Source organism: Corvus moneduloides, chromosome 7 (genome assembly GCF_009650955.1).
Source record: "Corvus moneduloides isolate bCorMon1 chromosome 7, bCorMon1.pri, whole genome shotgun sequence".
NCBI lineage: Eukaryota > Metazoa > Chordata > Aves > Passeriformes > Corvidae > Corvus > Corvus moneduloides.
In genome coordinates, this window is record NC_045482.1 from 7,026,399 (window position 1) to 7,042,305 (window position 15,907).

Consider the following 15,907-nt stretch of genomic DNA (forward strand, 5'->3'; position numbering starts at 1 on the left):
AATTAGATTAATGACTGTTAATGTTTAAGGCTTTTTAAAATTGAATATAGCAAAGTTTTCATTCCACAACACTCTATTGCAGCTGGTACCCTGTTCATTGAGGGCTTGAGGAGAGACTTCCTATTTTGTTTGATTTATAGCCTCATAACATCACAAATAAGAATTTTCAACTGCACAATGGAGGAAAAGGCAAAATTATTTTTAAAATTGATCATGTTTCACAAATTGTTACTTCTACTCCATAGTCAAGTATTTCCTACTTCTGGAGAAGTTTTTTCCCCCCCTGTTAAACACTATGATTGTATTTACAGTTAGATTGCAAATTATTACACCAATGGGATAATTTTTACAATGAAATCCATTGTTTAGGAAAGCTGAAATTAGAAATAGCCATAGACTATGGTTTTATAGTCACAAGCTACAAAAATTTTATTATCAAGATTAAATTGTTTATTTGAGGCGCGGTTTTTTTACTGTTGTTTTATTTGGTTCAAATCTGTAACTGCAGCAGCTTGAACAATTCAATGATAAATTGCCATTAAAGGATAAGAAAGGCTAAGAAATGTTGTGCATCTCAAGAAATACTCCATGGAGGTACTTGGATTCTTTAAGAGAACAAATCCCATGATGCTGTGAATTAATTCTGCTTCCATGGTGAAACCTCATGAGTTCAGTACTGTGTTCACTTTTGTTCCAAAATGTTTCCAAATACATTTGATACTAGATAGGTATTCAGGCATATTTCTTACTGTATTATGTGTCCTAAGAACATCTGTGGTTGTTTTCATCCTAATCTGGCATGGGTTTAATTCACATTCAGATCTTTCTTTGATGGATGTGTGTGGTGAGCAAGACGGTTTAAGATTTTACTTGGTTACTGTAATTCATTTGGGACAGACAGAAAAGAGAAGACCACCTTTTCACTCAGTTAGAAAAAATCAGCAATACTAAAAAAAAGGTGAAATTACGTGAGAAGATGTGGGGCTTCTTTGTTTAGCTGTTAGAGTTTTTAAGTATTTTGCCTTAACAGCTAGGAGAATTTCAAGATCTATTGTCAACATTTTGTATTGGCTATAGAGTCCAGACAAGTGTTGAATATCATCACAGGCCCAAGCAGACATGAAACGCTTTTATTTTTCACAGTTTAGTGTGACTCTTTTTGCTTCTGCTATTTAATACAACACTGTTCTGAGAGACCCATAAAAAAGACAAAAAAGCCAAAACTGAACTGTTGTTGTTTGGGAGGCTGCCTGTGCCAGAAATGGTGCTTTCCCTGAAATAATCTTCATGTGACTGTGATTCACAGAAATTTCTGTTGTTTAAAAAAAAAAAACAACCTATTAAAGGTCACAAGCCACTCACCTCACCTTCATATATTAGCTGTGCTGTGTGGAGGGAGTAAGTGGTTAATGATCAGCGTGTTCTCCTTGCTTGCAGGAGGTTTTAAAGGGAAATCTGTGGATTCAGTGTAGCGGTATGACCTCAGTCTCACAGCCTAACATGGGCGAAGCTTTCATAACCTTCACTCACTTATTGCATAAACTGAGAAGGGGAGTGTCACTTGTAGCAGGGCCAAGGCATCAAGACCCTATCTCTGTTTCCAGAAAGAAGAAAGAAAATCTAAATCATATATTGTCATTATCCCCTTTGTCACTGTTTTTATCTGTTTCATTACAAGTTTCCCTGACAAGTTCAGATGAAGGTCAATGTGTGTGTGTGTGTGTGTGTGTGTGTGTGTCCCTGTGCATGTGTTCTCCAAGTAGTTCTTTTCTGTTTGCTGTGGTTTAGAATAAAATAAAGCTCGAAGCAAAGGGGTGAAAGCTTGGGTAGCAGATTTGAGTGTTTATTGAGTTCCACGAACTGCTATTATGAATTATAATTCTGAAAATAGACTGGTTTATTTCATTTGAAAAGAACAGACAATTTCTGCACTAAAAAAAAAAGTTTTAAAAATCCTAAACCACAGATTTTAAAATGGGTGGGATTTAAGCATACAGATTAAAACTGGATTATTCTGGTTAGCTTTTACATCTAGAATATTTGCATGACAGTGCTTATCTTCTGTTTAGGGGTTAAAATACACTGCAAATAGATTATCTTTTTATAGAAAATCAATACATTTAGAACAGAAAGCCAAAAAAATTTTGTTGGGTTAATTTTTAGAATAAAAACTGATGTTTTGAAATAAGGAATTTTCCCAGCCACCAGAAATATTCGTTGTAGAATACTTAAAAGAAACACTGATGTAACATTTGGCTTTATGAAGAGCTTCAAGAAACATTCATTTTATGGATGATTGTCAATTACTTTGATTTTTAAGTTTATGATAGGCACAACAATATTAGAAGAACCTTACTTTGTGTTGAAGATAATAAAAGCTGAATTTTCATTTGGCTGAAGCTTATAGTACTGCACCTGCAAAAGAAAATATGAATCTGTGTTTGTTCTTGCAGACAAAGGGTGGTTGGGTAATTCAGCATCTGTTCATTTAATATGTGCTCTTGTGCCTGGAGGCAAGTACAAAACCAGGAGTCCTGCTTCATATGACCTGCTCTGTTCAAGAAGCCTCATCTGTGTTGCTCAGTCTTGCAACACTGGCTACAGTCTTTTGTGAATTGAGATTTTTGGAACAAATTTAACTAGTAAGAATAAAAACTCTCAGCATGTGAGACATATGATGAAAAGCCTTTGAGAAAAGGATGAACACAGTTAAAGTAATCCAAGGAATCTTTTCATTCAGGACACAACCTTTTGCTTACCCAGTTTTAATTTATTACATTAACTTTGAAATTAGCTAAAACTCAGATGGTTGTTAGAAACAGAGATGAATATACTTGATTTTAAAATAGATTGATTGATCTATTCCTTAAGATTACATAGAAACTCCTTGTCCAGGAAAAAATAACTTCATTTTGCAGAATGATAAACAATACAAGGAGGTTGCACTGCAGAAAAACAAATGTTGGTATATGCTGATAGAAGTAGAGGAAGTTTTCCCGGGACATGAAAACATAGTACAGTTGGAGGTGATGATAGGATTTGAATGTTTGTTTGGATTTGGGAGTTCTTAACTTTAAAATGATTGCATTCTTCCTTAGGTGTCAGATTGTTTTTTTCACACTGAAAAAGGATTTTTGTCCTGACCATAGTAAATATAATGGCATTAATTCACAAATTTGGTCCATTTAACAAGAATTTAAAGTGTGAAATCTTAATATAAGCAGTGTTGTACATGGCTTAAAGGTCTTTTATAGTTGTGTTTTTAAAGAATAAGATTTATTACCAATTTATCCCCCTTTCAAAGACTAGAGAATGAACTATGTGGTCTTTGATTTAATGATATAAAATCTACGTAAATCTTGGTAAATGTAAAATGTATCTATGCAACTTAATTGTAATTAGTCAGACAGAACAGCCATAAAACTGGTATTTATGGTAGTAAATATCACCAGGTCTTTGAAATATCAGAAGAGGCGTAATTTGATGCTATTCCGCTTGTTTTGATCCCTATTGTAAAAATAGCTCATCATTTAATCTGGTTTTAATTGTAAAAATAGAATCTTGGTGTTTTGATGGGTTGATTGGAGTTTCATAACTCCCTAGATATATAAAACTGCCCTCAGGAAAGAGGAGAAAATATTGTACTTCAAATAAAGCAAGGGAAAAGTTTGTTGTGGAAAGATAGGGATATAGGCAAAGATAGGATTTTACCTATCTTTAAATATCTTTCTTCGACTGCTTACTACCATACTCTGCTCCCTTTCTGCAGTGAGGGTGTCCCTGACTTCAGCAGGTGACAGTCTTGCAGATTTCTTTGAAGGACTCTTACCAGAAAGGGGTTCAAACTGGCTGGCTGGCTGGTCTGAGGACTGAACAACAGCCCATATGTTGTGTGATTTTCACTTTTGCTAAATATCCAAATAAATAACCAGATACAGTCTCAGCTCTAACAGGAAAACTTGGTGTAAGTATTCAAGTCTTTGTAATAAAATAAAAAGAGAGTGCATCTTCACCAAGTCTTTGCTCTAGAGCTCTAGATCAGGAATGCGGTTTTGAAGTGAATCTCCCTTGTTCACCCTTACTGTGCAATGGCTCATATTGCAGAGCAACCAAGGCCTAACAAAAAAAAAAACTAAAATGGAAAATGTGCTCCAGAAGCACACTGGAAAAAATTACTATTATGTTTACATTTGTGTAACCATTTTGAGGCCAATGTGTGAACGCAAGGAGGGGCTGAGAACTTTTCAACTTGCTTGCTGATTCTGGGTTGCTTTGAAATGTGCTGAGTGGATAGCCCTGGAAGTCTGCCAAAGTTGCAGTAAATAGCTCAGAATACTTTGCTGAAGAGGTACATGTTTTTTTTACTGGATAAACCAAGAGCATATTCAAAGAAAATAGCACAGAGACACTATGCTCTGTTTTCGTGGAAAAGCTGGCAGCTTTTCAGGTAATTCAAAGGCTGAAAAAGTGGTGTTAACATTGAGTAACATATCTTCTTTTGTTTATTTTCAGGGAAACAACTTTTGTAGATCGGATTTTATTAAGGAAATATGAAACACTTTTAGCAGTACATACTCCTAGTAGTAGTACTATTTCTCCTTTGCTTGTATAACTATGAATATGGGTAAAAGAAGCCTATATGGCCCCAGTCTGAATTGTTTCTCTGTGTAGATCCACACACATAGCATGGCACCAGACCCTTGTTGAGGATATTTTGTGCTAAAGAGGCCCTGTGTGCCTCTGACTCTAACACCTCCAAACAATCCTTTCCTGACCTAAGTGTTTTGGCTCAGATAGAAAGGAATAATTACAGAATGATTTAAAAATATTTGGAAAACATTTGACTTTTCTTTTGCCTTTCCCCTTTTCATTTTTATTCTAGTCTGCTAAAACAGCAGTTTTGAAAGCACAAGGCTTCTTTGTGACTCAGTTGTCAAGTAATACTTCAGGGAAACCAAGTGTTGGGCAGTGCTTCCTTGCCTTTGCTCTACCTCACATGGTGGTCGTTCAAAACCCAGGCTGTGAACAGTTAGATATGCAAGTAAAAGTTTGGATATCTCTTTCAGTGAGTGTTTCACGAGGACATGAAGTCTGCTATACTTTGTTGCTTAATAGCTTGTTCTGAACTTGGGTCTAGGGACAGGCACGGGGCTGTACGCTTGTGTTAGTGCACTCCAGTCCCGTGGCCAGGCCCGAGTGCAGGGCACTGCCCAGTGCTTGGGAGAGAGCTGTGCTTTCTGCGCCCCGTGTGCTGAGTTGGCTCCTTAGAGTACTTTTATCCAGAGCACACTGAACCGTGCTTCACAAACAACAGCTTCTCTGTGGTTCTTCTGCTATCTGTGCATCCAGGTCCCATTGGTAAATCTGTGTTCTGCTAAAATACCCTTTGTGAGACAAAAGACCTCAACGTTTTCCTCTTCACTGTTGCTAAAAAGTTAGTGATTTAACTGTTTGTGGTGGTTGCCACATGTTGCCTTTTGGCTGCTGACAATAGTGTGAAGACATTATAATGCTGATTACTTTCAGCAAGTTGCTTTGAATTAATGTGTGACAGGAAAAGAAAGAATCCACTACTGTAATTGCTTTGAATTTGGGTTTAGAACAGTAAATATGCCAGAGGATTTATTGAAGACATCAGTGTCATTAACAGAATTTATACGGGACTTCCTTGTTGTCTGTGCTTTCTGCACTTAATTACCTAATTTGTGTTGGGATCATTCATTAAAAAGAATAATGTCATATTTCTGTGATGCCTCTATAAATCCTGTATAATCTGTCAAGTAATAGATCTTACCTTAGTTCCATGAGTAGATTTCTTCTGTATTATTTAATTATACACTCTTACACAACTTGGTATCAAAATTAAATTAGTTAAAATGTCATTAGTTCTTTCCTGAAAGTGAATTGTGAACTGCCTCTTTCAGTTGTAAACTTCTGTCTTGGAGAAAGTTAATTTCATTAAAACAGTTCTGATGCATCTTTTGGCTGATAAGTGATGAAATCACTCTGAATCTCAGGGGAGAAATCCTTATGATCAACCACAAACTAAACAAGTGTTCTGTTTAATACCAGAGCTAAAAGGGGACATTTTTAGATACCTACAAATCCTACTGTCCCTGCAAATCCTTCCTTGCTGCAGGATCTTTTGTAATTAGTTGTCCTAAGGACAACTTTCAAAAATACTCTGTTTAAACTTTTATTGCCATTACTTTATTTTTTGCTTTTATTGGCACAACATCAGTGTTGGTGAGAGGGTGTTACGTGTTCACTTTGATAGTCAATGTAATCACAGAATAAAATGATGGCCTTTATTCCCAGAGAATTCTTCCTATACCTTATCTGTAGCGCCTCATGTACAGACTTCAACTACTGGGGAACTGAATAGGCATTATTTGTGGTATTCTTTCTATTTAATTGCTGTTTCATATTTGAATGTTTGTTTTTAATATTAGCAAATGGATTTCAGTCACTGTGCAGTCACTAGGGCTCTGATCCTGAGAAATGTTGGATGTAGTGATCTTGGGAACAACTGTAAGAGAAATTAGGAAGATCCACATATCAGCTGAATGTTGTCTATCAAAGCTTCCAGCTTTATCCGTAAGATTGTTTTTTCTCATGGTTTCCAAAAACAAAGAAAAGCCGGGTATGATTATAAGGAGTATAAACTATAAATAATATAAAGAGGAAAATATTCGTTAGTCATAGAGCTAACCTAATTACATTTACCATGGGAAGCATGAAAAATGAAAACCAGAAAGCAAATTATAATCTAGGAGATGAATCCCTGCCAGAACCTTATGGCCATGAGAAATAGCTTAGTTTCTGATAGAAATGTTAACTTCTCTTGTAAGCAATTTTGCATATTTTAAGGTATTAATGAATCTTTCCAAAAGCTTTAAAATAATTTAAGCCAGCTCTTTGTTCTTGCCTCACAGAGCCGCAGAATGCTATGTTTATCACATACTCACCCATATAAGCCAATTGTATCAAAGAGACTTTTTTGTGCTATACTTGCAAAAATTCTGGGAGCAGCCCCAGCTCCAAGTGCACTTCCTACCATTGTCATAAATCGCTAGCTAGATGTTTTGCCTTACTTGGGAAATTCTTCTGTAAATCAGTGGCTGCACAAAAGTCTGTTGCTTATGAAAGTACAGTGAGAGCTGTGCTCTGAGGTTTTTAGTTTCTCTGGAAGTCACACAACATACTTAGTTTCTTCCTCTTCATCCAGTTTGTGTGATATTTGAGTTTTGTAATTATTGATGCTTCAGTAATAATCTTGCAGCAGCCTAGTGTTGGTTAATTTTGTAATAAGATACTCTGATTATATTTTTTTAAACTCTTACCACTGCTTCTGTCTATTTTGAAATGTAGATTGTTTTGCTGTGAAGTAGCTTTTAATTACAAAGTTATGCAGATGCAATTTTGAGTTTAAAACTTTCATTTTTTTGTTAGGTGACTTTTAAAATTTGCCCACAATGATTAAATCTTAGATAATAAAGGTTCTTGGCAGGTATTGTCATTGTACAAATGAAGTTTGTTATTTATTCATTTAGTATTTGACTATGTTGAGAGGGGGTAGAAATCAGAAACATCAAACATAACTAATCATAGTTGATCCTATTTTTGGACCAAATTTTCTATAAGTCCAGCTATATTTCCAGCTGTATTTCTTTTCATATGAGCCTGAATCCTACAATGTCCTCACTGCTATTTTAGTGAAATATGAATAGTAAAAGGAGTACTGAAGTGTTTTAAAGTTTTGTCAATTATTAATAGATGTGATTGACATTGGAAATCTTCACTGGTATGTTTTTACTTAAGACAAATTCACTTCTCAGTTGTATGTTTGCATTTCCCAGCACATATTTAACAAATATAATGTATTAAATGATTCATTAATTAGCAGATGCAAAACGAGTTGAACCAATACAAATGAGGAAGCAATAGCATCCAGAATGATTGAGCCAGAAAGACGGAAGACCTTGGAACATACTTAGCTCAGAATAAATTTTTATGGGCATAAAAATGCCCTTTATAGCAACTTGATTTGTCATACTTTTTGGGTATATCATTGATCAGTGCAAGCAAATATTCCTTAGGACTTTATCCTGTTTTCGTTGAGATAACAGCAATTCCTGTTGATCTCAAGCTTTTCCCAGTCTGTTTCCACAGTGCTTTTAGGGATATTATTGTTGCCTAATAAGACAAGTTATTTTCCATAGAGGAGAATGTGTTTTAATCTGTGAGTTCACACATGGAAGCATTTCATGATGTATTTGTAGATTCATTGAGAGTAAGTATTGACAAAAGAGGCAGGTAGATTCAGGCCATTAGAATATGATTCCCAGAGCTTCAAACAGTTGAACTCTGTTTCTGGCAGAAGTTTCAGGAGCTGTCAGACTGCCTGCTCTCTGTGGTGTATTGAGCAGTTTAAATCATTGCACAGTATTTATTAAGAAGGGTCTCTTCACAGGGAAAAATAACACTTTCTGAAAACACTGTGAATCTTACAATATCTTGACAGGCACTATTTTCAAAATGTGTATTTCTAATAAAATTAAGAAAAATAAAATGGTAACCTACCGATCCTCCATAACTTGAAAATGTCAGGTGTAATTTTACATGTTCACATGTTCTGCATCTCTTTTTGTCAAACATGAAAGCTTTTACACTAACAGCATAACCCCACTGCCGCTGTAACCAATCAGTACCAATTTTGGAAAAAAATGTGGATAGCAATAAATTTTAAAAACCTGTTTCTACAGCTTCTGAGAATTTTGTAATTCCTCATTGTCCTCCTAGGCAGGAATGGAATGTATAATGAAAGAATATAGAAAAATTTTCCGGAACAGAGGTTATCAAAATGATGTCTTAAAATTAATTATTTCACTCATTAGCACTGCTTCACATTAGTTGGAAAATCGGTAGCTTAAAAAAAAGTCTTTTGTGATCCTTCTGTGAACTCTAATGCCTCTCACACTAATACAAATATGAAATGGTACATCTAAGAAGAATTCTCCATGGAATTGAAATCATCAGATTGTGACCTGCTGCTTTATTATCTCAGAGGACGGCTAGTAAGAAAATATCAGAGTAAGGAATGTGAAATGTAGAGCTTTGCTGGCAGAATAAGCCTGAGGCTTATTGATGAAATCTCTGCCTTTTCATTCAGGCTCTAAGCTGAAATTTTCTGTTCCTAAGGAAATACATATATTTCTAAAATACTTCTTCTGAAATATTTATTCTGAAATTGAAGCATTTCCTTCCCAAGTTTGCACTGCTCCCTCTCATACAAAATCAATTGGTCAGGTAATTATTTTTCCTTAGAGCCAGATTTAGTATTAATCGGAGGGAAGGCGCACTTCTGTGAACTCAGCTGGGTCACATGGGCTCATTTCATGCCGGGCCTGCAGCACTACTTTGCCTTATGCTTCATTTTATCACAAAGGTTTGTCAAAAATATTCACTTCCAGTCTTTCTTTCCTGCTTCAAATAAAAAAAAAAAGCCTTCATGAGGTGGATGAAAGGGGCAAAGTTTTTAAAACCACTTCTTAATTATTTTAATGGAAATCCTTTTAACAGACAGTAGGGAGAAACTGGTTTCTTTCATCTGTCTTTTTCCTAGAGCATTGCCTGATAGATATGCCTTCATTTCTTCATCCTATAGGCCAAATATGTCACAAGTGATGCCACGAGTCCTTTTTTAGTACTACTGTTTTACAGCAGAGCTCTTTAATCTCTAAAACTGAGAAGAGGGGCACCAAGTTTCATTGAGGGGACAGTGTAGTTTTGATGAAACTCCTCTAGCATGTTCATTTTGGAGGTTAAGGCACCTTGTTTCATACCCATTCTGCCAGGGGGTTTGGAAATACATCTCTGTGTGACCTGTTACACTGAAGTCACTGGCTCACTTTGTATTGTCTCATAGGTGCCAATGTGCTGACCTAAAGCTTTATTCAAGGCTGTAGTGAGAGACTAAATGTTGCATGGCTGTCTGTTATCTGTCTTAATGTATGTTTCTGTAGTGATGGAAACGGTTTTGTTGTGATGAGGCTTTGAGAAATTTAGTACTCAGGGAGGCCACCTGTGGCTGCCCCCTTGTTGAGAATAGAACATCTGCACCTGAGTGTACTCTGAAGCAGTCTCACAATGTGATCTTTGCATTATTCTTATTAGAGAAAGTAAACCAAACATTTTACTACTGTGAAGTGAAGGTGAATAAATATAAAAGGCATATTTAATCATAGGTTAACATTCAAGAGTACAACTACCTGTTGAGAACCTGTGGTTGTGTAGTTCCGGTTGGAAATTCAGCAGGATTTCTAGAATCTTTTTTCTGCCAAAATCAGACATACATAGAAAACAACCTCTCTCAAGACATTGCACTGCTGATACTGTTTGGATCCTGCAAGTGTGAGAAGTATGGTAAAGTAACACTCAGTAGCACTTCTGTCCCTTCCTGCCTTTTGGAAGTCCTCTGTTTCACTCAAACAGAACTGGTTTCTCCAGATGGGGAGAATTACTACAATCAGGAAAGGACGAGATACAGATGTATTTTTCTGTGCCCTAAAACTTGGTCTTATGGGAATTTGGATTGAATATTTATTCTTAGGCCTCTTGGCTTGGTACTTTTCCCTGTGAAGTTGAATTTGCAGTTGATAAATCCTTCAGAGATCTAAACAAAGACCTAAAGTTTCAACAAACTTAGTATCTAATTTAGCAGCTGCAATCTTGAAAGGCAAAACCAAGTATTAAGGATTTATCTTTCAGGCTACAGCTCTATAATACTCTGACCATAAGGTTCAACAGCTAATAATAAAAAAAATTGCTGTAGGCATAATCTTTCCGAAGCTGATTTCTGACAAGATGTTTTGTTACTAATGCTCTGTTCGGAGAATTTTCTGTTACATCAGTTTGACTTGGATTTGAACTCGGTTCCAGAGGTGAATATTCAGTGCTGCAAAGTGAGTGCTCCACCCAGTGCACTGATTATTCAGGTTCAACAGATTTCTTTTCCAAATTTTCCACCCAATGTGTAGGGACAGAACACTGGGGATGACACAACTACTTTCTGTATTTGTGGGAACTGTTGCTATGAGCAGATCTTAATCCCATATGTAATGTTTCATTTTCAGAAAACAAAAAAACCTAACAATTCCCCACACACAACCCAAATAACAAAGAATTATTTATGACTGTTTTAAAATCATTTGAGTTTGTTCAGAGCATTTGGTTTCTTGATAACCTCAAAGAGACTTGAAGATGTTAACTTATTTGACAACCTGTGCAAATGCTCTTGTCTCAGACCGAGCCCTCACAGCAAAAAAAGTTGGACCTATAAACTCACATAATTCCTGCTTCAGCTGAAGGATTTGGTAGCCACAGTAAGGGAAATTTCCTTTTCCTCTTCAGTACTTACTCCTCAGACCATGGTTGTGAAGCTGTGCCATTACCTTAACTTTGAACTTTTCTGAGCAAAATGCTGACTACAGGCATCTTAAATCTAAATTTATGCCAAGTGCAGGTGAGTTTAGCTGACTAAAGAAAAATCTAGAATCTGTGGAATATGCATCCTTGGAGATGGGCTAAACCCAGCCAGAGAAGGCCCTGGAGAGCCTACTGTGCTGATGCTGCTTTTACGGGACAGTTGGACTGAATGATCTTCAGAAGTCCCTTCCAACCTCAACCATTTTGTGCATCTGTGATTAATTTTTTTTCTGTATAATTGAATTATTATTTTTCCCTGCATGGGAATGTGTGAAATTACATGTGATCCTTGCACTGGGTGTCTGGTGTTATGCATAAAAGAAATGTGATGAAGATGGAGAAGTAAGAAGTAAAAAGATCATTAGTAAAACATGGTTACATTTTACGGTCCAACTTCTTTACCTTCACAGGTTTTCAATGTCCAAGATATTTAAGGTGATGTTATCCTCTCAGAGGGGCCTTAATACAGACATACTTGCATGAAGCCCACAACACCTGTTTTCATACACCCTATCATAACATGCTCAGCCTTGAACCTAAAATGCTGCCCTGAAAGCACAGTTAGTGACTTACCATTGTACAAAAATGCCACACTTAGGAGAGCCAAGAGACACTGGAAATTGCAGTAATGGACGTGTCTTTCAGTAATGCTTTGGAAAGCAAAAGTATGCTAATAACGGGTGTTATTTACTAATTGTTGTAATTGGTGTCATTTTGTTAATTATTTAATACTAAATCCAGGGGTAATATAATGAAAATGGTTGATGCATGTAATTTATGGAATAGAACCTAAGCATTTAAGTTGTCTGAATGTAATGTTTTAATGTGAGGTCTTGATGTTAGTCCTTTTTTTTATTAAGAATTCTGTTACTCCAAGTTTGACAAGTTACCTTGTAAGTTGGAAGTCTCAGTGGAAACTCTGTGGCCTGCATAAATAATTATTAAAAGAGAGAAATGACAGATTCTCACTAGTTGCTAATCACAGTCATTTTAATATTCTTTCACAATGTAAGTCTTTTGGGCTGCTGGTGTAATTTTTACTCTTGGGATATCCCTCACTCTCTTTTCTGCATGTATTTCAAATGGTCTCTTTAGTTGAAGTTTACTTTAGCACTGTGTCAATTAAATGGCCACTAACAGTAAGTTTGTTGTATTGTGTCTGGTAAATTTAGATAAAGAGGACAATGGTTCTGACAGTGTTTTGTTGTTTCAAGAATTTGAGAAAGAATTAAAATACTGGAACTCAATATGAGAAACTGTCCAAAATTTTAACTAAGTGTACTTTAAAAATAAATTGGAAGTGGTTTTTTTTGAACAATATTTGCCTGACTCGAGTTTCAACTAAATATTGATTAATTTTCATAATTACACTTCTAGAAGTGTCACTGAAATAAGAAACAGATATTTCATGGTGGTTTTGTTTTTTAAGTTTTATTTTTCCTGATGTTAAAAGTCCCTTATTCCAAACTCTTGTTTTTAGTATCAGACTGTGGGCAAAATAGGAGCAATACCAGAACTCATGGGGTAAGAGAAATAGACTATTCAGAAGTATTTTGAATTTATTTTTAATGCCTGGGCTTTCAGGATTAATGCTTAGTGTAACCATCTTGCTTCTGGGTCTTGTGTGGGTTTCTTGGTTGGGCTTTGCATGAGAGTTTTGCACAGATAAAGTGTGAGGATTTGCACTGATTCTTAGATAAAGACGATGTTTCTGGGCTAAGCTTCGATTTCTACAACCATGGACCAGTTGATGTGGAATAGGGCTTAGAAATGTCTCTTCTAATTGGAATGAGAAAAGTCTAGGGAGTTGAAATATAGAAGATAGGAAGAGGTGCCTTTCTTCTCTTTTTCAGTGGTTTCTGAAATGTCTGGCATATTTCTATTAGAATGACTTATTAACTGTGAAACCTGGAGATATATTTAAATAAAGTTACTACAGAATTTGCAGCCCGTTGCAACAGATTAAGCTCAGACCTTTGCCCGAGAAGTTCTGCCAGAGAGTGCCCAAGGCTTTGCTCAGGGAAATGTTGGCTGATGCCAGCAACAGCAGAGTGGTAGGAGGCAAAAGTTAAAGAGAGTGGGGAAAAGGCGAGCTATTCCTGCAAAAGCTCTAACAATAACATCTTACAGATCTCACTCCCCCACCAGAGCCTGGAGCACTGAGTGCGTCTTCTTGGTATCCTTACCCAAAATGAAAATAATGAAGCAAATGAGGATACTTGGAGGGAAGAAGTTACAGGGAAATATATAGCCAGCTGGGGTGGGCTCCTCTGTGTTTGATACCAACTGTTGAAACCCTACAAAAACTGTGAAATAATAATTAAAAGACAGTTGGTTCTTTCCATCCCATAACTGCAAAGAGAAGTGACATCTTGAGGGTTCACTCTGCTACCCTTGTGTTGCTTAAGACAGCGAGACTTTTTGCTGGTTTCTAGACAAGTCAGTTTTCAAATGCACTTATTGCTTTCCCTTTTTCTAGTATATTAGAGAATGTGGGCAACCAAGTTGTGCAGTATATCCAGTGTCTGTAGAACAGATCTAAAGAGTGGAAATCCACTTTGAGGAATATAAAGCACCCATATTTCAAAGTGAAACTAGCAGTTAAAAGAGGCCAGCTGGACGAAGATGGGATGTGGGAGAGAGAGAAAACAGTTCTTTTGATCAGATTTCTCTGCATCTTTTAATTATGCAGGCCTAGCATAATCTAGTAGCCAGATATTTTCTAAGTATAACTGAATGGTTTCAACTCTAGATTTTGTTAATCGTGTTTCATTATTTATTTGTTGTGTATGAAGTCATTGTTACTTATGCTGGTGCTAAAGTCTCTCATGGTTTATTCCAGAAGTGATCTTTGAATAACTTCTGATCTTGAACAGCAGTAAAATCCTCAGATGGAGGTGCTGCTCTGGTCTGAGTATTCACTGCTGTGACTCTTGGAGCTGGGTTCTCTTATTCATATCAAAATTCCTGATGGTGATGGTTTGTGGTGGGATGGGTTGCCTTCACTCTCATGCCTGATAAGGGAGCATTTATTTAAGCAGCCGTAGTTAGGTGAGGCAAGGTGATTTCTTGATGCTGTGGCATGATTCTTCCAACCTGTGTCAAAACTTGGTATTTTTATAAACACAGATATTTTTATAAACAATCTCAACCTTTCCATTTTCTGCTTCCCTGTAAGTTGTTCAAATGAAAGTGGATATCCCTAGACACATGTCCAAAATATTACATTCTATTCTCCCAGCATCCTGTTTTTGATAGTATCAGAAGTGTTTTTGTTCTTAATGTAGATGAATAAGCTTCCTGCATAGAGACAGCCTCCATGAATAGAATATTTTTATTACCTATCTCATTTGCTTTGTAATAGACCATAAGATCAGTCGGTCTGTACCTTGGGTTGTGCTAATTTGATAGTACAAAAGGGTTTTCTGGGTTACTGGGCAATAAGAATGTCTGAAAAAGTAACTTCAAAAAGTGCTTTGTTGTATAGAGTGGTGATAATTTATACATAGCTGTATGTATTGGTTTTCTGCTCTGAGTATTTTAAGCTGCTTACACAGTTACCTCTTAGTTTGCAAAATTAGCCACTCTTAGTAAGAACCAAACTTGAATCCATCAGATATCTAAAGCTGAACACACAGAGCCAGAGGCAGAAAGCTGTAGGATGTTTGTTTTAAGTGTGTCAGAAATGTTATGGTCATATAAATAAAAGTAGGCTATCAGCTACTAAACTGAGTTCTGAATTGCTGATCCATGAGCCTCTTCTACTCAAGACACTTGAGTTTAAAAATATTTTAAGAGAATCACTAAATGCTTCTTATTGCTGTAACTACTTGGCATTGCTTTTGACTTTTGGATGATCAGCTGTCCTTGGGTACAGTGATGTTTGCTTATTGATGAACAGAGATGGACAATAGAGCTTCCCATGGACTTTTAAAGATCATTTTTAGATCAGATCAAAAGTTAGTGACTTATAAAGCTAAGTCATACATGAGTGATATTCACAATGGAGAAGAATCAGGGGAGTTCTTTACATTTTTAACCTTTAAGTCCTTACCTTCTATTGGTTATTTTCATAAAAAGCTAAGACATTCCTACAGCTGAACTGAACAATAAGGAACTTATGTCTTATTTTTCAGCTCAACCATCAGTTTAAGTGGTGAAATTAAAAATATTCTTTGAACAGCACCAGAATTTTATCAGTATTTACAGACAACTTATTTTGCTCTGCATACTGTATTGCATGGAAAAGTTTCTTTTAATTTTCTTGAACAATAAATATTCTTAAGCCATAATCACTCTTGCTCCTGCAGCATGGGAAAACCTCACTATTGAGAAGAACGCTTGTTTCATTGTCTGCCTGAAATGTACCAAAGGAAAAAATAAAATCAGAGATTACATATGCTCTGAAATATTTCTGTCA